At 39.7% G+C, this 26,247-nt stretch overlaps 1 protein-coding gene and 1 long non-coding RNA gene across 2 annotated transcripts in view; one reads left to right on the top strand and one right to left on the bottom strand.

Annotated features, from left to right (window-relative positions):
- Positions 1–26,247, bottom strand: part of Hr4 (Hormone receptor 4) — a 168,137-nt gene that overhangs the window by 92,128 nt on the left and 49,762 nt on the right. The window lies entirely within an intron of this gene.
- Positions 2,386–5,892, top strand: LOC105668134 (uncharacterized). The gene is made up of 2 exons (XR_001100039.2): positions 2,386–4,627; positions 5,425–5,892. It is a non-coding gene; the product is annotated as an uncharacterized lncRNA (long non-coding RNA).

Here is a 26,247-nt window from a genome sequence, read left to right as displayed (position 1 = left end):
GTAGGTATTGCGTAACGAGAACGGTTGAACGATCGACTGAAGGAAATGTGGATTCGCTATATTTTCTTTACAAAGCATTGCATTTACCCTACTTTATTTGTACAAAAGAATAATTGGATTTTTATATCGCGATGATCAACTGAGATAATCTCTGGTCTTATTTTTTAATCAATTGAAAAGAATTTGATTGAATTTTTTCGGATATATAATGGAGGGAAGAATCAAGAATATGTGCATATAATGCACGTATTAAGAAACATATTTAGAAAAGTGATCAGAAATGCGTGCGAAAAGTAAGAAATGTTTTATTAATATTAATAATGTTCATAGTCTCCGAAATATCATGTTCCAAAATACTTTACAGCATCTGTAAAATCTAATTACAATTTAGATTTCAGATTTGATTTCATCGACTTGGTTTCGTCATTCGTGGCGTTAGCGCAGTCGGTCGCGCTGCTCGCTCAAGAATATCGAATTGAGTCGCGCGGTGTGAAAAGCTATCTTCAAAAAAAGCATCATTAAAAAATTATCAAATTCATACGAGTCTGCGCGAAACTGTCTGGATCACGCAAAAAGTTTCACTAGCACACATAGATATCAGAAAATGTTCTCATGTCATTGTTGTGAATGTGATTAACACAACTGATCACACATTTCTTTCCTTAACATTACATACTTTTAGAAAAAAATCAAGTTTTGATTATTTCTGCCGGAACAACAAATTGGAAAATATTTTCTACAATCTTTACAAATATATGAAAGCTATAAACTTTAAAAGTAAATGAATTTATAATTTATTAAAATATTGAAATCTCGAGAAAAAGTCAAGGTGGAGAGAGCTCGATAATGGTTGAGCTTCACTGTCCGGTACAAATAAATTCCTCTCTACGTCATTACAGCAGATCGACCGATCTGGCAGAGTTACATAGCCGAGAGGATGCGAGAGAGAGAGAGAGAGAGAGAGAGAGAGCGATAAAGGGAAGATGTAGGGGGGAAGGGAGGGGAACGGACAGATTCGCTAGGTAAAAGGTGGGGCGTTCGTGATGGAAGAACACGAAAACGAGGCAGAAGGTCTCGATCCGCGAGGTTACACCTCTCGCATAGGTCATTTCCTCGTGGATAACCCAATTACAGTGATTATTTAACGCTCTAGTCATAGTCCACTCTCCCTCCTCCTTTTCCACCTCCTCCTGACACACCACCTTCCCACCTACTTTCACGGTGCCAGCTCGGAAGGCTAGGTGGTGGTTTCGCAAAGGGAAGGGCGGAAAAGACACGGTGAAACAGGTACCACGGTCTATCGTGGGTGTCGGTAAAAGTGCCTATTTCTGTATCTAGGTATCTGAGGCCACGTTCAACCACGCGATCTTAGAAATTTCGCAATTATCGCCGAATATAAACCTTGAGAAAAGTCCGCGTCAGAATTTTTCACACGTCAAATATAATAGGACGATAAATATATCACATTGATCGGGAATTTAATTCCACCTTTTAATCAATTTAGTGGTCATAGAAAAAAAATTTCTTTTAAATTACTGTACTATTTTTAATCGATCTAATATTTCTACACGAAGATTAATTATTATATTAAAAAAAAAAGAAGTTACCATTTTTCCCTGCAATAACTCGCGACAAAATGAACGAAATCGGTGATTATCGAACGCTTCGCAAGAGAAACAAGCCACGATTACGGCGGAGAATAAGAATATCTGGAAGGTAGTAGAAGACGGGGCGGGAGGAAGGAGGGAAGGGTCGGCAATCGGCCGATGAGATTACGTCGTTTCGCGCATATATACCTTAGCTTACCTACACACACACACACACACACACGCTCTCAGCGGGCTCGGTAACGCGAGTGCGCATTGGCCCGTTCCCTGCGCCTGTCCAGGGTTACCCGCGGTCGTTGTGTCCGAAAACTTTGGCAATAAACTTACGCGGGGGTCTCGAGAGCGAACGCGAGTGCGCGGCGACCTGGCCGCGCCGGCGGCAGTGGTAGTGCGTCGCCGCCAGGATAGTTTCACTAGTTGCATAACTCTAATGGGCTGGTCGCTGCTGGGTCGCTTGCTACTACTGTCACCCACCGTCGCGACGGTTATCGGCGTAAGGATCCAGCGGAGCTGCGATCGCTCAGCGAAAAGTGTCCGATCGAAACATTTCTCACCGATTAATAAAATTTCAGAATTATGCTCTTGCAACTTTCGAATTGATCGAAAAGTTGCGGATAACTCGCGGACAAGTAGAAGATCGGCTTCGATCCGCAAATCTGTCACGCAACTCATTCGAAGTCTGAAAACTTGTTTTGCAAAAAATTTCTCATCTTCGAATTATTGACATTTTAACACTTTAGCTAAGAAGAGATCAGATTAGTCAAAGAATGATCAATTATCTTGTAGTTACGCTCGAATATTTTGGATAGATACTCTCTCTCTGTATGGCCACAAATAGCTAATCTAATTCATTAAATATTTTGCTCACAGTGTGCTCAATTTCAATGGAGTTTCTGTAACCGCTCAGCATTAAGAGATTGCAGTCTGTTTTGCAACGCAAAATATAAAAAAACGACTACTCGCGTGCATCACCGTGTTAACTCGAATTTAATGCACTGTGATTAATCTTCTACCTGCCGAAGCTGCCGTTCCGCCTTACTCCAAGCGGGGCGATTTACAGGTTTCGACGGTACCACTGATTGCAGTTTCGGACCGAAGCGAGGCGGGTGATCGACCGAAGCTTCGGCGCGCATCTACGATCGACAGGTAGCCGATAGTTTCACCAGTTACGTAATCGATAGCGTGCCAGCTGCCGTCAAACGAAGCTATCGTTTTGCAATGCAACAACAAACTGGCTAGTATGATGGGAATTCGAGCCATCGAGCGAGACAATCGTTTGTCGAGAAAAGCCGCACTTCGAAACTGTCTCTTAATTTATATAATTACGATCGTTTGGCAGATTTAAATTGCACAAAATACTAACGGTTAAATCTATATTTTATCTCAGCACGCTGTGATGAAATACTATTTATACAACAATGTTTGCACTAGCGGAATGCGTCATCCGAGAAAAAAATCCCGTTTTGTAATGTTTATTTATTTAGTTTCCTTATAGAATTTTTAATACTGCACGTGTAAATCACAAATGATGACAATCGCGTAGATTCCTAACATTCATTACCAGCCATTAAGAGACGTTCTTATCTCACTTGCGTCGAGAACGCTCCACATCCACCGCGTACTCGTACTCTCGTACACACAGCCAGTCCAGGCTTGTATTGGCTGACTGATAGGATTGCGCAAACGTCATCGAAAAGTTCATGATACAAAGTCACGTTACGAAAATGGCGCGCACAGCTCGCGCTGTACGCGAGCGAGAGTGCACGGGGGAATGCATCAGTGAATGTTAATGCCAATTCGAACACGCCGGTAATAATAATACAACGAGCGCGGCCGCGCTCTCGACGCGTCGCCACGGTCTTTTCCTGGCGTGACACCCACTCTCATTTGCATCTGTCGTACGCCGATGACCGCGAGACTCACTAATTAATTAGTCGTAATTGCGGCGACCCTCAATCGACGACTGGCTCTTGACTTATGACTTAAAACTATTGTCGCTTTCATGGCAAATTACTGTTCTAACTTGGAATTTAAAATTTCAAACGGACATTCGTCGGTGATTAAGAGAATTCATTTGCGCTCAATGATAGTCGAATTTTATTTTAAATACAAAAAAAAAATAAATTTTGAATACTTGTTTCTATTATTTTAGATTATAGAATTTTATATATTGGGAGATTTTTATATATTGCTAACTGTATTAGTAAATTGCTTCAAAATATTAATTGTGCAATCGATACTATTGGAATGTAATTGTAGTTTTTATTTTTTTTACAAAGTTATCAAATTCGATAAGTTCAGTTTTTCGATCGGATTATTTCAACGACACTTCATCTATCGGATGTAGCTTATTTCTGAAAATTGTTGCCAACCACCACAAATTGTTGTTTTTTTTATTTTGCACACGGTTGCGGTTGCAAAATGTAAATCTATACCTTTAATAACGAATGTAGGGTTTGAAAAACTTTTGTTTAGCGCACTCCAGCATAGTTGTTTTAATAAATAGCTTATTGCATTGCTTACCATATTGCGTAAACTTAGTTGACGTATGAAGTTTATTGTTATTGCGATATACAACACGGCATTTTCCTCAACAACATGTGACTTTATCAGTTTACATAATTGAATATCGTCCATGTGGCCATAAAATAAGATATTTTTTTCAATATCTGTTAATGTTTGAATATAAACAGTTTAATAAAATCATGAGGTTAATGCAATTGAAATATGCGCAATATTTGCGGTGAAATGCGCGAATGCAGTAAACTTATATTAGTCAATTTCTGTAATTATATCTACATTTTACGTAACGTGTCGTACGAACATATCGTAGATATTTTTCCGTGAAATAACTTATATTAGCTGATTCATGAATTTTGTTATCGCATTTGCCATAAACATACTACTATTTTTTTTATTGATGACACGTGGCTTTAGTATATAATTTGACACTCGTCCGTTTTCCATTAGTTTGTGGAAAATTGTGCGAAGCGACGTTCATTATTTAACTCAGTAGCACAGTAAGTTTTATATTCACATTATTTCTTAAAGTATATTTTTAATGATATATTTAAATGCAAACTTGTCAATGTCGAATCATGAGCTTTCCAAAGTTCTTGCAAAAATTTTTCCAATTTTATTCTTTCTTATTTTAATCTACTATCTTATTTGAACATTAATTTGCTTTTGTTCAACATTGTCTTTTTCTCGCACGAAAAAAAATTATCCTGCTATATAAATGTTCATATAAAATAGTTATTTTGTTGTATTATTTCGTGAAATATTTATATAGTTTTTATAAATTTTATCAGATTTTGTTAGAAATATTTCAGGGTGTCCGGTAATTGCTGAATCCTCTCTCGGGTGTAGGTAGAGCGAGTTAAACCGAGTAGAAAAGTCCTCTACCATTTTGCGATTTTCGCAATAATTAATGAGGAATTGATTAAAAAATATCGGCCAATTCGCGTGAGTTTAAGAGCGCGGCGAGAAGAGACCCGTGGCGGTACAGCGCACTAGTTATTTGGTAACTAGACGCGCGACGAAACGTTGGAAGGAGCGCTCAACAAATGACAACGGCAACATAGGAGCGGTGCGTAAAGCTAGATCCTTGCGTCCTAGCGACCACGTAACAATGGGCTGTCTCTTCTCGCCGCGCAAATTGGCCGACCTTTAATTAATTTCTCATTAATTATTGCTCATGAAAATCGCAAAACGATAGAGGACTTTTCTACTCGGTTTAACCCGCTTCCGAGAGGTGATTCAGCAATTGCCGGACACCCTGTAGATATGGTAACTTTTTAGTGTTAATACTTTTCAGATGAAACTCACAAACTGTTGGCTATTATTGACTGCGATTCTGTTATTTATAGGAATCGCAAGTGCCAACATTTATGATGGACATGAGATTTATAACACTGATTACCTTTCTGAGGATATGCCGGTAAAAAATGTGTATAAAAAATCGATTAATTGTCCTACAAGATTCAAATATGTAGTTGGACGTTGTTGACCAGATCAGAATCTTGCTAAAGAAATCATACAAATTTCAGTTAGCACATATGGAGAAAAAGTGAAAGCACGCACTTAATATTTAGCACATATAAAACGTTTACAACTCCGACATGTTTATAAGTTCAGAGCATCTTACAGAACATTAAAATTAAATATTTTGTGAATAAAACAAATTTGTTTAATATGGTTGTGATTGGAATGTATAATAATATAATAAAAACATTATTTCTTTGTATCCTGAAAATGACAAAATATAATATTGTTTTCTACCGAAGTGTGAATATACATTAAAAACCTCACATATTATATGTACAATATATCTTACTTATTAAAAAATGAACTTAGTTTTGTATTATTTTATATTATAATTTTTGTTTGCATTTCGATGCAAATAATTGCAGGAACACAGTGAAATTGCGTTACACTAACATTGCGAAAATATACATTCTTTTTTAAATAGAAGAAAATTGCGATATCATGTTCGATAGTTATGCATAGTGTGTTTCATTGTACTTGCATCGTTCATGGCGGATGCCTTTTACCGTGCCGTTATTGTATATCTATAAAAATTCATCTCGGACAAGGTCAGGAGCTAGGTATCGATAGTGCACGTTTCTTGATTCATCGCGACCGAATTTCCAATATCGCGGGAGATTATCTATTTCGAACAATATAGAAGTTCTCGAAAACCATGAATATAAAAAAATATTACAATATTACAAAAATATTACTTTTAAAAATTTTTTAATCTAACCGTTTTTTATTAATAACGTCTAGAGTTAAAAAATTAATGACGTATTAAAATCTTCTTTATAAAAAAAAAAAAACAAGTAGTAATTAGTTTGTATAACTATGAAATATTTATATTTCATGTTGCTTCTTAATTAAGCGTGATGGTTATTTATAATAATTTATGATTATGCATATCGATGCAGAAATGTTTTAACGTAATTTCTCGTAAATACGGTCAATGTTTCACAATTTAATGATTTTTTTACTGGAAAACTGTATTGAATGTGTGATTGCTTCTATTATTATACCGGATACTAGAAGCATCTTTATATTACAATATATTAATATGATATTTCTCATGTTAAGATTATTCTGTTAGATGATTTATATTCTATTAACATGATATGCATAAATGCATATGACGCATATATGAACCTACTTATCGGTGTTGCCACACTTTGTCTGGCTTGCATCATCGAGAGATATCGCAATCAAATATGTGTATACGTATTTCTTATATTTTATTTATATATCGCCGAGGAATGGAGTAAACATGAGACGTACATTTTGTATGATGTCTTGATCTCGTTTTACCTCATACATTTCATGTAATACGTAGACAACTATGTCCTAGAATCGACTTTTAAGATAAAGTGACAGTAAACCGATTTATGTTTTGCGTATGCAAGTTTCGCGTAACTCATATCCGACAGTCATTGACGATTGAAAACAAGTGAATGGATTTATAGAAGATCTACAGCTTGTATTGTACAAGTGTTTATGTTTGGAGTTACGGTAAAAATAGTGTAGAAAAGAATAGGATTTATCGAATCCTGATGCACAATTAGGATACTGAACGAAATACTCCACAGTTGATGAGTCAATTTTCGTTTATCGATTCTTTGCAATCGTTTTTTCAAGCGAATGATATTAGATTTCATTTAATAGAATATTATTCACGTCACAAGTTGCACAAACATTTGACATTATCTGAATCGAGAGGTAATCCTCGAATTACATATCCGTGAAAGTAAAATCCGCTTCAAATTAAAGAAAGAATGTTTAATTTCTAAAAACTCTTCAACTTGTTATTACTTGCAACCTATTAATTATTGATTTGGTTATGGAAAAAATCCGGTTCCAAATTAATTTATGAATAAAAATAATAATTTTGTAGAGATGGGACAGCCTTTCCACGATACAACGTAAAACAACAAATTACAATGTCTATAAATATATAAATAATGTATAAAATATATAATATAGAAAAAGTAATCTATAAAGTTAATTATGTAAACAAGTTTTTATACGAATGTCTTTGATCTCTCTACGATACGCGAACAATCAACGATACGCGTCCGCAGCAATTCTTTCTCGTTCACGCTGCCGCGTGCATGCACTTTTTTGCAGCAAGCGTGCACCGTGCGCTCGCGCACGACGTTCCGCTTGCCAGCGTTAAGAGAGCGAACGATTCACCTCCCGTGGCCTAAATAAACAACCGAGAATACATCGACCCGAACGCGAGCCTAGCTACCGCTTCGGTCGGAACTCGTCGTCGACTTTGCGCGGCTTACACGACGACGCATGGACAGTTTCAATGCTGTCGCATCGTTGCGCTCGATGCAGCAATGCAGTAACACCGACATAGTTGACGGTCGACGGTGGAATCTAACGCGATAACAGCCATATAGATTATGTTCCCGGTAGAAATTGAATTCGATGTAATTTTGATGAGTTTCGATGCTGCGAAACTCGAAAATACGAAAATAATAGTATGATGAATTATTAGATACTTGGATAAAAAAAGTCGGGCATCTATCACTTTTGTTATTTGTTTCTCTTATTGTATTGATATTGCTACGATCGAGCTACGCTTTTGAAATATTACGCAAGCACTCACGTTCTCAATCGTACGCAAGTAGTTAAAAATTATCCCGGCCCTCGATATCATTGACGCACTAAAACATGAAACGAGAAATAACGTTTCTCCTTACAATACGCAGTTAAGTTGCGTAAGCTAGCTCTCGCTGTTCAGACTAGAAAGCGCCGCTGGCATTAAACTTTGCTATCGCGCTCGTGCGTTTATTTTTCCGCCTACTTTTGCGAGGTATCGGCGAATTTTTGCCTGGCCTACTTTGCTTTATCGTACTACTGTAAAGCTGTAGGAGGACTGCGGTCGGGTAATTCGTGTCCCTCTCCCTTCCACCATCGCCGCCGCCGCCGTCGCCGCCGCTGCCTCGTTGTCGTCTACGCCTTGTCATTGAAAGTGTTCAAGATCTAGTGCAGAACGCAACTGCATATTATGCTGCTTGCACACGCCACGCAAGACGTTCATCGCGAGTCGAGATTATTATCGAGTGCCACGCTCGACGGCTCGATTGCCCTTTGCGCCTTCAGTCAAGACTCGTGATCGGAAATCTGGATTTCCAACTTGAATATATCGTGAGCATTTGGATATTGTTGAGCAAGATGCAAGCTTTTCGGAAACATGATTATCATTCTATTTAGATAATTCTAATTTATAAAATAACTTTTTCGTATATTCACCCAAATGCATGTATTCATATATCTAAATTGAATTACAAAAGTTGGGGAAAAAATATATTTTCGATACTTCTGTGGCTAAAGAATGTACAAATAGAATTGCACTGCTGCAATTCTCGTGTGAAATTCTCGTAGAATATTTAGCCTAAATGTCGTAATGGGTAATCCTCCGGTCCGAATTATGTTCGTCGCGATGTAGAGCAGATGGGTGATAAAATCTCATGCTTCGTGCTAGAAACTCTACGGTTGTGTAATGATGTCTTTACATGCACGATTTTTTCCAAGTTACGAGGAATCAGAAAATCGTGACGTGACATAAAATGGAACGGAGAAAAGGATAAAACTGCTTTTCGCCAAAGTTGACGATCAGCAGTATTGAAAAAATATTAGCTAGGATTAATCAAAATAGCACTCAAAAAAATATTTCGCTGATGTAGTTAGATTTCTAGATATCGCAACAAGAATGTATCGCTATTTTTCGTATCTGTGAAAACATTGTTTGTCACATATAGAATTTATAGCAGTAATGTTCTAGCAATAGCTTCTGAAAAATTTAAGTACCATTGCTAAATGTTATTCATTGCATGATCTAACACGTGATTGATCTTATATAGATAGGCGCTTTAGAGAAACTTTCTTTTTAAAGTTCACAAACAATACAGATATATATTCTGTTTCTGTCATCTAAACTGATTAAGTAATTACATATGCAATATCACAACAGTTGCTAATCATTTATCTATTTTAGTTAATTTTTTACACCTAGAAAATTTTAGCTATTATTGCAAGATCATTTTTTTGAGTGAGAGATATTGCTCTCGATATGCACCAACTTGGAAACATTTGCTCAAGCGTATGCGATCCCCCGCGAAAGCGCCAATCCCTTCTGGCTGTGTTGTATCGAACACCTCTTTATTCAAATCGTATTATTTAAATTTACGCCGCTTGCTTTGCGCGATCCCTTTCATCCCTCGATCGCGCTCTCACTGTACAAACGCCACCGTTCGCCGCTAGGAATTTCCGACTCGGAGCGTAACTTACTGCCGCGAAATTACATAATGCTTGGAACGCAAAGAAAAGCACAACTTGACTGTGACCTACAGCGGCGGTGGCGAGTGGCAAGTACACGAGAATCCTTGCCTGCCTTCTTTAAGTCGTCGAGAAATGGCGCCGACCTCAGTGCCAGGGGTATACATGCATATACATCGAGGCTATCCCCGGCAACGACTTCTGCAACGAGATTCCAATTCGCTATAGGTAAACTTTTTTTTTTTTTTCCTATCGCGTAGCGTGCGATTCAAGGATTCCAAACACCGCTTGACCCAGATCTTCATTAAACTTCGACCGACCGGCCGCGTAAACAGGTCGGTTTTAGCGCGATTCTCGTTAACTCCGCGTAAAATGAGAACGAAAATGTCGTAAATGTGACGACTTGGGAAATTTGCGTAACCATTCCGTGACTCATCACTCGATTTAGTTCGCGGATAATCCATGTATAAATCATCATCGAATCTTTGTTCGGTATCGTGTTTGGTTTGGCTGCAAGTTTAGTCTGAAATTTCTGCAGAAATAATATTACATAAATTTATATACACAATAGTAACTGCGCAGTAGTTAATTATAACATGTACTGTGTAACAGTAACTGTTATTCAAAACACCGAGAACATCGATTTTTCATTATTCTATTCGCACATACGAGTTCTAGGCTCAAAAAACGCCTTCTCATACCGGATGTTTCGCAAATGAAATTCCAGCATACCAAAGATCTTATTCTTCGAGCAACTCACACGAGAACTCTGTGCGCATAGCGTGAGTTCCTCGTCCGTCACACGTTGTAAATCAGCGGTAACAAGGTTGTCATTTTTCTACTTCTTGCAAGTCCACCTTGCACCCGTGCAATGACTCCTTGCCTTGTGCGCAATTGTGAATCATCGCATAATATCCTCCGTCCTTATTCGGTGGGAGGAAAGCGAAATGTCTTGCGACCGATAATTAAAGACTCTTCAGACTTTAGATTTTCATTACGCGCGTCGCGATAGGCGTCTTTCGTGTTATCAGAGTGTGTTAAAAATATCTTTTTGTATCGCAACATATTCACTCAAAAAAATGATCTTGCAATAATAGCTAAAATTTTCTAGGTGTAAAAAATTAACTAAAACAGATAAATGATTAGTAACTGTTGTGATATTGCATATGTAATTACTTAATCAGTTTAGATGACAGAAACAGAATATATATCTGTATTGTTTGTGAACTTTAAAAAGAAAGTTTCTCTAAAGCGCCTATCTATATAAGATCAATCACGTGTTAGATCATGCAATGAATAACATTTAGCAATGGTACCTAAATTTTTCAGAAGCTATTGCTAGAACATTACTGCTATAAATTCTATATGTGACAAACAATGTTTTCACAGATACGAAAAATAACGATACATTCTTGTTGCGATATCTAGAAATCTAACTACATCAGCGAAATATTTTTTTGAGTGTTTACTTTTGTACAACATAATATATTAAAAACGTGTGCAGCGCTACAATAGGACTTGACGAGTGCTTCTTCACATATAAATGAAAGAATGTTGATATGTGCAATACGTTAATGCCATAGGTATGTAAAATTCTTCATTTCAGATGACGATATTATTTTGCAAACTGCAGTCTCATCACACGGTGAATAAAACTAGTCAATAAATAGACGACGCAATACGGTGTAGCAGTCACTCATGTATATTTAACACTCGATCCTTGAACAATATAGCAAATACTTGAGTGTCAATACGTTTACGTTTACATTAATGATCACGATACCGCGCAATTGATACCGTTTTTAACGCGTTACGCAACGACGACTACGAAGCCGCACGTGGATCGGGGAAAAAAATCTCTGACATCGTGAAGTTGATCGTGAAGAAGGACTCCACCCTCTATCACATGGCCACCGACAATCCCCGTCATCCGCATCGCCGCCTTCCACCATCGCGGTCCACCAAGAGACGAGAGAGCCCTCCGTCAATCGGATCGCAAGTAGAGCGTGCACATCGTGCAACGAGAGAGGACCCTTTTGCTTGTAACTCGCGCTGGCCAAGGATCCGTTCGTGTGAACTCGCTGCTGGAGGCACCGAGCTTTGCACTTGTTACTTACACACGCCCATGCTCGATAGACGTGTTAGCTTTTTATAGACGTAAGATTTTAATAATGGGAACTTGTGTGTGTGGGACATAATCAGCGATTGGAAGATTTTCTCGTTTTATTCGTAACTTTGCGATTGATTCTTGTACAAATCGAATCCAATAACGATGGTTATTGTTATAATATTTCTGTTTGAACAAATGGTATTGGTATACTTAGTATATTCGACGTTTTTTTTGATAGCCGCTTTAGCTATTGCTTCCAATATAATATTTGTAATATATATATAATATAAATAATACAAATATAATGATATAAATATAAATAATATAAATAATATAAATTATCAAGCTAAAAATATCTCAACCGGAAATACGTAGTCGAAAATATTTACTCTTTTAATGTCATTTGCAATATTTTCAGCATAAAATTAATAAATTTTGCTAGGAGATTAATGCAAATTCTTTCGACTCACTGTTGCTTGAAAAGGGAGAAGATCTTACATTTAAATATAAACTATCTAACAACTAATATTTAATATTCCATATTTGCGGATGTGATAATGAGTATAGAGATTCTAAAGTATGCGCGTACAGTCTATCGAGAAACTAATAGCAAAGAGAAAATATTTATCCAAACTGAAAAGGCTTTATTTCCGTGATTTTCAGATATCCTCGCAGCTGACAGCTCCGACCACGAGGTCCGACAACCCTTCGTCCCACCCAAGGGAGAATCCAACTGCCGTGGAGCTCGAGCGATCCATTCCATCCCTGGCAAGTCTCTCTATTGTATCCCTATCGTCGGCAGTTTAAAGAGAGCGTGTGCATTCGCATACGCGTACGTGGCGCGCTCGCAGCGTCCGTCTCTTTTCTTCCCTCCTCGTGTATATATACATACATACGTGCGGTGCACGCACGTAGCGTGGTCGGGCGGCGCAAGGAGGGGCCGGACCGCCGCCGGAGGTGGAAGGGAGGCGGGAGAAGGAGGAGGAGGGTTAGGTGGTGTAGTATCGGTCATTACCTCCGCCGCGAGTAACTGGGTCAGTCGTCACACAGCGCCTCTCTTGGTTCGCTCACACCGGCTGCACGTTTTGCAGCCTTCTCCCTCTCTCTCCGTTATCCATTCCTCCCTCCCTTCCCCCCTCGCGCCTCCGCCGCACGCAGCACCTCTCGCACACCCGCGCGCGCGTTCCCTCCCGCGCCCCCGGCTTCCTGGCACCCCCCGATGGCCCTCGCCGGTCGGAACCTTTCGCGCGATTCTCGAAGCGGCCCGAGGGAGGTCAGACCTTGGATCCTAAGCATGGCTGTGCGGAAAATATCCGCCTTTCCTCGTCGCATCCGCGCGCAACTCGTGTCTCCGTTACTCTCCCGCCGAGTGGTGCATTTTTGCGATTGCTTGCTTTGTAGGGGGGGGGGGGGAGGAAGAGTTCTCTCGCAAACACGAAGAGCTTTCAAATCTAGGGGACAATTTCACGCGGTGGCGTGGAATAAATTATGAGTCGACGTGTCGACTATTGTAAAGCGGGATCTGCAAGAGATACTACGTTTAAGAGAACTTCGATACTTTGCATCAAGATCGCGTGCTATGTTGGTTTACTTTATTAATATAAAGAGTAATATATGGATAATATTATTTCATACCAGTTTCACGATTTGATTTGTTAACGAGAATTTATTGAGTCTTGAGCGGCGGCACAAATATCTCGAGGACGTTATAAAGACATGTAAGATAATGGTCGAAATATTTCATTAATATATATATATATTCTGTATTCTTGTGTTGTTCGTGCTTATAATTTAGAAAATAAGCTGGTTGCGCACATACACATGTTATATAAGCACACCATTGATCACATATTACATCAGCAATGAGGTGTGCATAAGGATTTTTTTTCAAAATAAATTATTTGCAATTTTGTCAGATTTTGTAAAATTACGACCGCCAAACGCTAGTACTAGCGTTTTAATGAAAAAGTGCGCAGGTGTTGCACTGCTAAATTCACTGTTGTGCAATAGAACGAGAATGAAGTCGCTCTAAGCTTTATCAGTTTATTTTATCATAAGCCTTCCATCATATTTTGCGCATCTTTTTATCCCGAGTCTGACACATGAGAATTATTTTTGTTCGATTCCAGCCGCAGTGACGAAGGGTTGGCTGATCGTCCCTTTGTGAGAAACTTTTTCAGATGAAAATTCATATATGTTTTTATGAAGTCTAGTTTCGATCTTGATGCAAAATTGTATTTGTATTATGCATGGAATTTTATTTTGTATAGATATAATGTTTCATATTTTTCATTACGTTGTCAAGATGTAGTATTTATTACAGCTTTTTATTGTTCAGTATTTAGTAAATATATTTTTAGTAGATATTTACGTTTCTATTAAAGAGCGTTATCTAAATACAATTTGTATTGTTCTCTTTATGCAGAGAGATCGATGTCGATTATTATTGTTCGTCAAGCTTGGGGTTTGCAAATACTTCGGGCGCGTTTTTGTTCAACTAGAACTGGCAACGCAATTTGGAGCATTATTGAGATCTTTTAACAGTGATTTTGAGGCAAGACGGTTGTGCGAAAGTTTTAAAAGCATCGGCGCTCGACGTTTTGCCAAAAACGCACGTTTCGCGCGTCTTAGAAACGTCTCGTTGGAAAATGTTTCTCATGCTTCGATTGCACGATGCATGTGTAGTCGTTTAAAATAGAATCAATTTAAACTGTACGGATTTTACGGTTTGCGATTCGTAGAAAACATGAGACCAATATAAAGATCGAAATATTATAAATTTCGAAATCTGTTGTATCAAAATTTTTATTATTCAAGCGCATTATTGTCGCTATATTATTTAACACATTGCGAACCGGACGTGAATCGACATGTTTTGTTTTCGAAGCGTTGAGAATCGGGAACGTCGATTTGCATTTTTCACGTAGTCTTGCGCGTTATCGGACTAAAATATACATAACGCGCACAGGAGGATAAATTTTTTAAATTAATGCTATTTAAGATTGCTCTGAAAATGCGTGGGAATGGGATTTTTATGCGATCAACATCATACGGTGCCCGCGGTGCGTTCAATTTCGTCTGTACAGCATGCACAAATGTACTCCGAACAAGAAACGACGGTAGTTACATTTTTACGCTTCTATTATTGAGTACATTTTATGCCGCTATTATTTCCTGTGTCGTAAACACGCGTAGTTTCTGAAGAAATAACAGCGTCAGCTTGCATAAGCCACAGGTGACGTGTCTGACGCTTCAACGCACTCCCTCATATGATCACTATTTACTGTTTATTGAGTCAGTAAGTTACAGAGTAACAAAATTATTCGTATTAATATTATATTATCACAATTTACATTCAGTTATCTACAAACTTGAATTATTATAAATTGTTTAAAAAATGAGTTATATTATGGCTACAGCTTTAATTTACTATTATTTCTAAAGTGTCACTCAAGTATTATTTGTGAATCTTTTTTTCAACAAAAACGACTAGCGCGCGGTTGCAACGCGAATGGTTTTGCAACGCAAAGGATGCGTTCAAGGCTCGCCGGTCGATGACCAAAGTTTAAGTGCACCACGCATGCACGCACGTGAAATCGACGGGGTCCACGTGACAAACGTTCATGGAGGCACCGAGAAGTAAGCGCTCGGCGCATTCTGTTATGCAACCAAGCCGGTCGAAGGACAGCTCGATGCACAGTTTGCGATAGCAATTACGCTCCACAAGCGGAAGAGCGGATCGCAGGGGGGGGCACGGGATATGCATCACCGCCGAGTGCGGAGAGAGCGGAGGGCGAATGCAAGCGGAATGGGAGGGACACCGTGGACTAATTCGCGGTGGCATTAGCATTTGCCGTACGAATAGTTACCGGCAACGGTAATAATGGTAACGACGTGGCGCCTGCGATCGGCAGACCTGCGAAGATAATCAGATACGGCGGAGAAATTGTGGGGACTCTGACGAATCACTTGACGCGAGAATTCATCGGAAATCGGCCTTGTAAGCTACATCGTGTTGGGAATTAATACACCTCAAATTACGAGATTTGTTCTAACCTCGTTTTTTATCTTCCGCACTATTATTATATTTCATACTTCTGTTGCTTTTTTGTTATAAAAACATCTCTGTGTACGTTTGCTTTTTGGAAAATGTAAGAAATAAAGTTTGTAAAGTTTTCATACGCGTAAAGATATACCGACGAGCTTATCACGATGCAATCGAGAGGAAGTTCGAACGCGAGTCACATATGCAGTCTTTGAAATGGCATGAATTTTCTATACGATGCTCGTGCCAAATAAGTTCGTGGCGCGAGATAAAACGAATATGTCGACATGGTCGTACGGTTATCTTCGATCGAGAGTGACCTCAAAACCTTCAGGGATGCATTACGGAGTGGGTTACTAGAATCTGAGCGGCCGTTCACATTCTTCAATGAAACGGCGACACCGATCTTCCCTGCGCTATTACTTCGTAAAATTGCGTTACAATGATCAAAATAAAGCTTACACATCGGTTTTGAAAAACGTCGCTCGATATAATTAAAGCAAAATCCTTGTGCGTTAAGAAGTTGTTGAAGATCTCAGCGTAGGAGGGAACTTCGTGGAAACTAATTAAACACGTACATCTACAATCCGCATGTACAACGTAAATGGCTTATAATTTGGCAAACGCAGCTGGTAATCGACTTTGCGATCTCGTCACGCCAGCAACAAAGTCTTGAAACTCTTAATAGGATCGGGCACGAAGCTTTTAAAGCTTCCATACGTCGTCGACGAGCAAACTTCCACGATAGACGATTGTCGCGTCGCGATATTCTCAAAGCGAAAGTTTGCGCGGTTCAAAATATTCGCGAAATTCCGTCGCATATTATGCTCGTTTGCGGTAAGAACTTACTAAGTGCGCGACAAATATATATATCTTCGATTCAAAAACTGCATATAACACAGTTCAACACAGTTCAACAAAAAAAAAAAACTCAAGAATATAAATGGAACTAAGAACTGCGAATAATTCACTGAATTTGCCATTTTGAATTCGTCATTTTGACATCACATTCGTAGTTAGCAATCTCGAAAATCATTATTAAAAATTGAAAACAGTGAACTATTCGCAGTTCTTAGTTCCATTTATATTTGCGGTGTAACACGCAATATTTAATTGTTCAAATCTTGTTAATCGTAATGTACACAAAAAATTCCTTTTGAGAGTCAAAAGTTCTAGTAATATACTTTATTTTAAAAACTTTTCTAACACATCGCATACCATGGATATAATATGGTCAAGTACGTCAAAGTAACCCTTTTTTTACAACTTTAACCTTGAATTTTTTAAAATATGACGCAAAAATCGGCATTGTATTCTGCATTAAAAAAAAACCTATAAAAGGAGATTTCTTCTTCTTGAGTTCGAAAAACAGTTATTTTTTTGTAGAACTGTGTAATCAATTTTGCAATACTCGATCGCAATCGCAATCGGAATATGGCACAGATAATGTATGACGTTTATTCATGTCGATTGTGTTTAATATTTTATATACTGTCGCAAAAGCAGCGGGCTAAAAGTAGTAGCTTGTTGCGGCTTATAACGGCCAATGTAACATTTACTTATTCAGTTGTTTGACTTCAGTTGTCGACGTAAAAATAATCATAATCAAGTTAATAACAGAATAAATACAGGAGCGGTTTATATAAATTTTTGAATAATTAGCCACTCGCGCCCTGATATTTTTTCTCTATTCCCTTCTTTCTAATAATTCCTATCAATACATACTGATTCTCCATATGTGAGAACAATGTACTAAAATTTTCGTACACTTTAAGTATCTCGAACCAGAGATCGGTGTACAAATTTAACTGTCTCACGTAGACTAACAAATTAATTTCTTTAAGAAAAATTATAATTTCGCACTAACATCCCGCGACGGCTCTCTATGCCTTTCTATTATATTAATTGATTGTTATCATTTGAGCCATTCCTTTATATGTGTTAAATTGTTTTTGAATAAAGTTTTTTATTTATGGAACATTCTCTTGTCAAGTTTAACAAATCTGAAAAGAAAATCGTTCCGATAAAAAATATAATTGAAGAGTAAAAAGTTTAAAATTTTTCAAGATCTTGTTTAAAAAATAAATTAATTGCAGCCGAATTAGCTTTATATAATGAACGCGGCCTTTAATCAACGAGTTATTCGCAGGGTTAAGTTTGATTCATGCATCATTGAAACGCCGGACGCGTGAACGCCGGAAGTGTGTCGGTGCTGAAAGTTTACGTTCGGCGCGGCCATAAATATCCGCGCGCGAACCGCTTCATATTGCGGATTGGTTAACATGAGATATAATGTAGTGTTAAATATAACATTTCAATTGAAAACTTGCGGCGTGTAAGCGCTACCAAATAAATAAATCCCTAGAGAAAAATAATTTATAAAATACGATTTTCACGCGCACCGATTAAAAACGCGAAAAATAAACCCTCGAGAGTGAAATCGTGTATACTGGAATCGAGTGTGATGGAAATTTGATAATATAATATTCTTGCATAGATTTCGCACGGATAATACTATTGCATTACATTTTAATTTTTAGTTTAATCGCATAATGTTTAATTAGTCGGATTTTAAATGCAGCATGTGATTAAAGCAAAATAAATTACTTGAAAATATCAGCACTGAAAGTTTACGTTGAAGGTGTAACATAAATATTTAGAAAAATTTTAAATTAGAACGACATTTGTAAACATAAGTTGTACTTTTATATTACGTATCGTAAACACGCGTGAGAGCCATTTTGTTTGATATATATGGGATACGATGATAGAAGCACATCATCAACGAAAATACGAAACAACAATAAAATATTCACGAAGAGATTCTACATAACAACGATATATAAACAGCGAAATGGATCCTGTTTTCGAATTAAATCGGCTTATAAACGCGAGCAAATTTGACCAGCGCGTAAAATAGCGCGAGTATTATCGATAAAAATTGATATTTGATACATAAATATCCACTGGCGGTTTTAAATGGTACGTGAAAATATGTGCTGCGAGACACGTGTCGTGCAAAAGCGAGCGGCAGCGGACCTCGCCGAAGTGGGACGCGCGACGTCGGAAACGTCATCAAGATGAAGCTTCGCGCGCCCGGAGCTTATAACATAAATATCCGCGGAGGGCCCTAAATCGCGCGTCGCAGCGCGTGTGATGTACGGCCGCGTCGAAATTACGAGCGAGTGCCGGCCGTACGGCGCGCGATTAACGGATCCGAGAACGTCGCTTAGTATCGGCATCACCAAGGGCATTCTGGGGCAAAGGTTGAGGAACGCCGGGTTTCATGACAACGCGAAAGCCGCAACCCTCCGCGAAAAGCCACCTCTTCTCCTCCCACCTCTTTCGCCCTGTTCCCCGCGCGCCCTTAGCGTCCCTCCCCTTCCCTCTCGCGCGTATTCTCCCTCCACCTCCTCCTCTTCGCTTTTTTCTCCCTTATTCTCTCTTTCCCGTTGCCGGTTTCCCTTACCCGTTTCTCCGTCCAACTTATCCGACCACCTCCTTTCATCCTCTATCTCCTCCTTCTCCATCCCCACTTTGGCTTATGTACGTACGTCAGGCGCGGTGCGCTCTCTTCGCGTGCTTTCGTTCGACCTACCCCAATGTCCCTCCTCTCTTCCTCTTTCCTCCTCACCCCCGCCGTTCGGCAACCGTTTCTCTCTTTCTCTTCTTCGCGTTATTCCGATACTCGCCTTGACGTTCGCCTAACGCCGACATTCATCTAAACACTCTTCATGCCCGTCTTCTCTCTGTCTCTGTCTCTCTCTCTCTCTCTCTCTTTCTCTCTCTCTTTCTCTCTCTCTCTTTCTCTCTCTCTCTCTCTCTCTCTTTCTCTATTTATGTTGCAATGCTGTTCTTTTCTCTCTACCGGCCGATTGTTAGCGAAACGTTTGGGACAATGCGCGTGTATGCGCGATCGATATTGTTGCGTCGCTAAGCTATTTCAATTGGCGATTTTTATTGTCGAGGTAATCGATAAAAGTTAATCGCCTTAACTTTGTGTACAGAATTCACCTTTAATGAAAATATCGACAATATTACATTATTAATTTATGCAGCGTTCTTTAATACTACGATGATTGAAATTTAAAATGTACATCTCATAAACACGTATTTATTATTCATTTAAATAAATTAAATCGCGATTAACTTCACGAAAGAATTGATCGGTGAAGATCAGATCGGGGGCTCTAGGACAACGTATACGCGCACGGTGCAATGTTAACGACATGTTTCCGGTCACGGGTGATCGACGTAACGGTTAATGCGTTAATCGAGGTAAACGCAATAAGCCGGGCACGCGTAAAAATAGATCGACCCACCCTAAGCAACCATCATCGTTACCTCTATCGTATTTTCTTCCGTTCTGCTCCTCCGTCGCTGGTCTCACGCGAAGCTTTCTCCCTTTTGCTCCCGCCTGCCTTCGCTCCGCGGAGTATTTCTCCGCGAATACTTTGTACCTGCCAGCTCAGCCGTATTACGTGATATCCGGTTCGAACTTACCCCCCGTCGACCACTCGACTTCCACTCGAATGAGAATTTTCTCGAGAGGAGGAACTGGGTCGTAGAACCGGAACAAACCGGACATAAGCGGAAGTACGAGTGCCCTTTTGAACAACGCGCGACAGATGGAAAGGTCACGCATCAATAATTTATGAGCCGCTTTCTCGAATATCTCTCCGGGAGCGGGACATCGCCAATTAAAACGGGGGCATCGGCGCGTCAGCGGCGGAAAGCGAAGGAGATCGCGTACTTTGCATTTAGATAATTCCGCCGCGCTCTCCATTTGTTTATTTACGTGTTTTCTTTAACGCGGACGGAACTTGCCGCAGTTACTTGTAATACCGACGGCGAACTTGTAAATACCGAGCGAGCTTGCTGTACGCCACGCTGTGCTTTTAGCGCAGTCTAAATCCTGGCTTTGCGAATAATACGTGACTAATGCAACTTTCGCGAAAGTTGTCGCATTCGTAAAGTATCTAATGCAGTACACCGGCGATGTAACTCGAACAAAATTTCGTTCTAATTAATCAAGATGGCTTTCCATTAAAATCGCGCGTACACAGCGCTACGTGATATCTTTCGAATTACAAGAATGATAAAAGATTCATGAGGCATCGCTTGCCGTTTCTCGTTTTTGCTGGTCTAACGTAATTGTTGTACACGAAAAAATATAACGAAAAAATTGAATAAACGCGATAAGCGTAGAATGTTTTATGACCTACTTCGGTTATTGTGTATATTGCACGCTACTTCATCTTTGTTCCCCTACTTTTCCTCGCCTTTTCATTTCTCCATCCTTTCGACCTTTTTTTATCCTCTTTTTCTTCCACACTCCGTTCGAGTACTCGAGTGCTTTTAAGAACCTTTGTATATCGGTTCTATGCGAATTGTGTTACACGTAAACGAGCTTCTTCCGTTAGATCAATGATCTTAAAAATCGAAAAAGAAATGCGAGGTATCAATGAGTGTCTACGTTTACAATTCGCTATTGATATTCATCACGTCTTGCACCATAACTCATTTAAATAAAAAAAAATCCCTTTTCAGAAGATGAGTTTTAGAATTTTTTATTTCAAAGATTAAAAGTGAAATCATATTTAGGACAGAAGACATACTTTCGAAATAAACATCTAAAATATACCGGAAACAGAACATAAATATGATTGTGAAACAATGCACAGAAAAACTTTATATTTTTTCAAATATTATCAGTGGAAGTGGAACATTTATTTAAAATCTGCCTCACATTGTTGTTGAGAATTATAAATAGATATAATTCTCATGTCACTACTGACAGATACGTTCTAGTAAAGATATTGAACAAAACACTATATTTAAAAAAATGGGAGAGTTATCTACGTGAATGAATGCATTTCTGCCGAAAAAAAGTACCTCGGCGTCGTGCGAAAATCGATCGTTCCAGTTGCTTAATTCCGTGCGAGATTCCGTCTCTCAAGATTCATACGATACAGCCGGGTGTGGAAGGAGCGGCATTGCGGTAACGAGCAGCAATTCAAACGGCACGATTATAATCCTACGAGCGGAGCGGAGCTGGCTAGAGAAGCCGGTCTGATAAAGCGTCTATTTTCGTGAGCGTAAAAGCCGCCTCTGCCGGCCTCTCTACAGCGACGTGGTGGCGCAGCGCGGCGCTCTGCGTGAGGAGAGTCGCGCCACAATGCATGCTGACCCATATTCGGGTCGTTGCTATTTCAGATCCATCCTTTCCATAGAGGAAGGTCGTCGGACTGTGCGCGCGGCGAGCGCGGTTACGTAACCGCGCCTTGTTTTTAACGGCCGCATTGAAACGCGCTGTTCTCTGTCTCTCTCTCGAATTTTCGCTCACTTACGATCGAAGAATAGTACACGTGTACAGGTAGCTTCGAAATCATCTGTTATCAAATCAGTTTTTTGGCAGATTTGTGATGATTTTTTTTCAATTCAAATATCGAGTAAAAAAAGCATTTATTTTCATATCTAATTGTGTAAACGTTAAATTAAAATTCTATTAAGATAAAGTTTACTTAAAACTGATTTAGAAATATTGTTTCATCTATTTTTTCTCCCGAAGAGAGTGTTTAATTTGCTTCAAGTTCTTTATTTTCTATCAAGATATCGATATTTTTATCAAAGGAAAATCGATTCGACCAGAAATCTGCTTTAAAACAGATATAGGTGATTTAGAAACGTCGTGTATAGTTGAAAAGGCATTCTTCCTGTGTGGCGAAATTTTGAAAGTATCATTCTGAGGCTACGATTTCTCCGAACGGCATATACGCGATTTTTGATTCAGGATAAGAGAAGTGAATGACAGATTAAGAAGTATTGCTAAATAATTAAATCGCGAAAGAAGTGACGGAGAATAATGGATTTTTAAATCGGTTGCGAAATATCAGTTATAAAAATGCACAGAGGAATTAGCGGTCGGTTATTGTTATAAAGAATGAAACCGTCGCTACTTTTACTTCTTTTTTTCATTAATCTATAGTCGATTTTACGATAATTGAATTTAACGCTAGCTTCCTACAGCTATATTCCATATATTAATTAATGATAATAATATATATTGAGAAAGTTTCGTATATTCTGTATTCGGAAGATTTATTGAATAATAAATGTGTCGTACTGAATTAAACGCGAGAGAATATCGACTTTATTATATGCCGCTACTCTTATTGTTGTGCATGCGATTTTTAAAATGAACTAAATCGTGTTCTGATATTTCTTATCTGACGCTGCAGAAACCCCATCGCGACACGAATAATAGCGCGTGGACACGAATCGGCGTTAATCATTTATACGAGTATCTCTCCTCGTAAAACACAATGTTTCCATAATTGCGTTATTTATAACATTTCCGCAGAAATATATTCCGTAACAAGACAAAACAATTGACATTTAAAATTGTGATTGTCCCAAGAAGACTGATAATGAGTTCGCATCACAAACTTGCTGTCTGACCATCGCTACATTTTACTACTGTCATTTCCGCTCTGAAGTCTTTATGACTGTATGTTCGTGTAATAATTAGTTAAATTTACAGTTTCAAAGTCGTTAATTGAACGTAACGGTAGTCAGTAGCTTAAATACGAAGATAATTTGTTGAATGTTTATGCAAAAATGTGTAAATTAAATAATGTTTTCGCAAAAATATTGTTGTGTGAATTTTTTGATTGTCACATCAAAGTTTCTACTGTTTATGTACTTGTTGTAGTATTTGCTAGGGCACAATTTATTTAACAGCGCACGTACAGGTCCAAGTAATATCGATCGGCATCCGATCTCGCGCTTTCGTCAACAATTTCACGCTCCATCGCACAAGCGAGCCGTGCATTATGCAGCGATGTGCAGAAGCGATAAGGCGCGCAGTTAGGCCGATTTTACCTTGAACATAGGCAAAGACCATAATCTTGGAAAACTCGTTTGACACGTATATATTGAACTGTTCGATTCATTTGCGTGTAATGCGCGCGCGCTATATGATGTGTCAGATCTCGAAAAAACGTCAATCGTTAAATCACGGCGCGTTTTATCTCTCCGCGATCGTGATTTTTATAAATCATGTTAAACGTTCTCGGCTTATCGCTGTGACAACGCAAATTTCCACTTACGGACATCGCAGACTTCACTTGCCGTTCGATTTATTATCTCTTAATACCAATGGTTGCGCGAAAAATTGACTGCGTAATTAATCACACTCCAAAGAGATTTTTATACTTTTATAATTTTTTCTTTTGCATAATGACGGTTAATCGATTGAAATAGATTTTTTCAAATATTGCATTGATCAGCGAGAAATGTTATATTATTTATAGACTTATATATTTGCAAATATCTATGCATATTGTCCTCTTTTTATTTATTCGAATAATTATATCTTGCTGGTTCAGAGCCAAGAATTCGACAAAATAAAAAAAGTAATTCGACAAAATAAAAAAAAATACTATTATTAGAGGCAAATATAATATAAAATATACATTAATAGTTCTTGAAACTATATGAAATATATGATTTTTTCAATTATTTAAAAGTATTGGAAGAATTTGGGGACAATTCAATTGATCGACATGTGACTGTGTAAACATTACGATCATATAATATTTTGCACAAAAGTAACGGGATATCTGAAGACACGGGGAACAGCGGGGAGCGACTCTCGGTCTTCGCGGCTCGTGCATTCGGTGCAACGCCGGCGTATAGAACGATCATTAATCGCTCGACCCTCGCTTTGGCTCCAGTGTCGCCGCATCCGCTGCACTTTCTCTCCCGCCGCGGGCAGGCGTCCGCGACCGCCGTTGCATCGGCGGGCGGCCGTGTGCAGTCGCCGTCGATCGGCGGGCGATGCAGGGTGTAGGTTACGCGCTATAAAACGTCGGCGAGGGGGATTCCCCACCTGGAGAATGCACCTCTCTTGCATGCACCTCTCTTGCATGCACCCGTCCGCCTGTCCGCTCGGTCCCACCACGTGGATAGTCCGTTGTTCCCCTCGCCCCGCCTCCCCACTGCATCATCGACACGGTGGTTGCACCTCTGCTCTCCTCCTCCCCTCCTCCCCCCCACCCCTTCCTCCTCTTTTCTGCCTCACATTCGATAACGGCCACTAGCATTTTCCGCTTCTCTCTCTTTCCCTTTCTCTCTCACACTCGGTGTCCCTCTCGGCCTCGTTCTCGTCTCTCCTCTCCTCTCCTCTCCCTTTTCGCAACCGTTGTCCCCTTCCCCACGGTCTTTGCCACGATCACCACCTCCAATGTTGCCCTCCCCACTATACGCCCTCGCGAGAACGAACATGAATCGTTGGATCAGGGGGTTGCCGGTTGCGCGTGCGCGCCAATAGTAAACACTCCCCGGCTGCGCACTGCGACTTCGCTTGTGGCAGGTCCGGGGCTCTTGTGTAACAGCGGTGGCAGCGAGACACACCACGGGCTCACGATGCACGGAGAGGAGCAGCCTCGATGCGCGGCCTCTCGGTGTGCACCTACCTACGTATGGGGATATATAGGGAACGGCGAGATAGGGGTGGCTGTCGAGTTGGGTGAGTTGGTTGGCTCGATACCGGCCTGGGTTCAATGCACACCGCGAGGCGAGCCCTCCTCCGTCGCCACCTCGCGCGCGCTCTACCTCCCTCAATCCCTTCGGCCGTATCGTCGACTTCGCGTTCTCCTTTGTATCCGTCTTCCTCTCTTTCTCTCTACCTCCGCTTTCTACACCTTCGGTCATCACTTCTCGCCCCTCTCGCATCTTCTTCTTCTTCTTCTCTCTCATCGAATGTGTATTCTTCTGTTTGTTTTCGCCTTCTCCCTTCGTCGAGATTCGTCAATCGACCAACTACGCGGGACAGAGGAATGTCAGGCACAGGGGATGAAAGGGAATGTGGGAGAATTGGTGTTTTGGCGAGAGAGAAAAGCGGATAGCTTACGGATGGTCACGATGCGGAAGAGATCTGGATAGGATGCGCGGGGGAAGTACGCTTGTCAGTTAGGGATGGGAGGTCGTCCCGTATCTCTTTTGTTTTTTCGTGGCGAGAATCGACAGCAATCGCTGGCTTCGGATAACTAGAATCTCATACTCTCTTCTTCTTTTTTTTATTTTCCCGTCGCCCCGTCGATCCGATTTACGGAAGTTTCGGAATCTCTCTGCGATCCGTTAGAAGTTGATGCACTCCACCGCCA

This window comes from Linepithema humile, chromosome 5 (assembly GCF_040581485.1).
Source record: "Linepithema humile isolate Giens D197 chromosome 5, Lhum_UNIL_v1.0, whole genome shotgun sequence".
Taxonomy (NCBI): Eukaryota; Metazoa; Arthropoda; class Insecta; order Hymenoptera; family Formicidae; genus Linepithema; species Linepithema humile.
The sequence above is the reverse complement of the archived record's forward strand: the minus strand, read 5'-3'. Positions and strand labels throughout refer to the sequence as shown.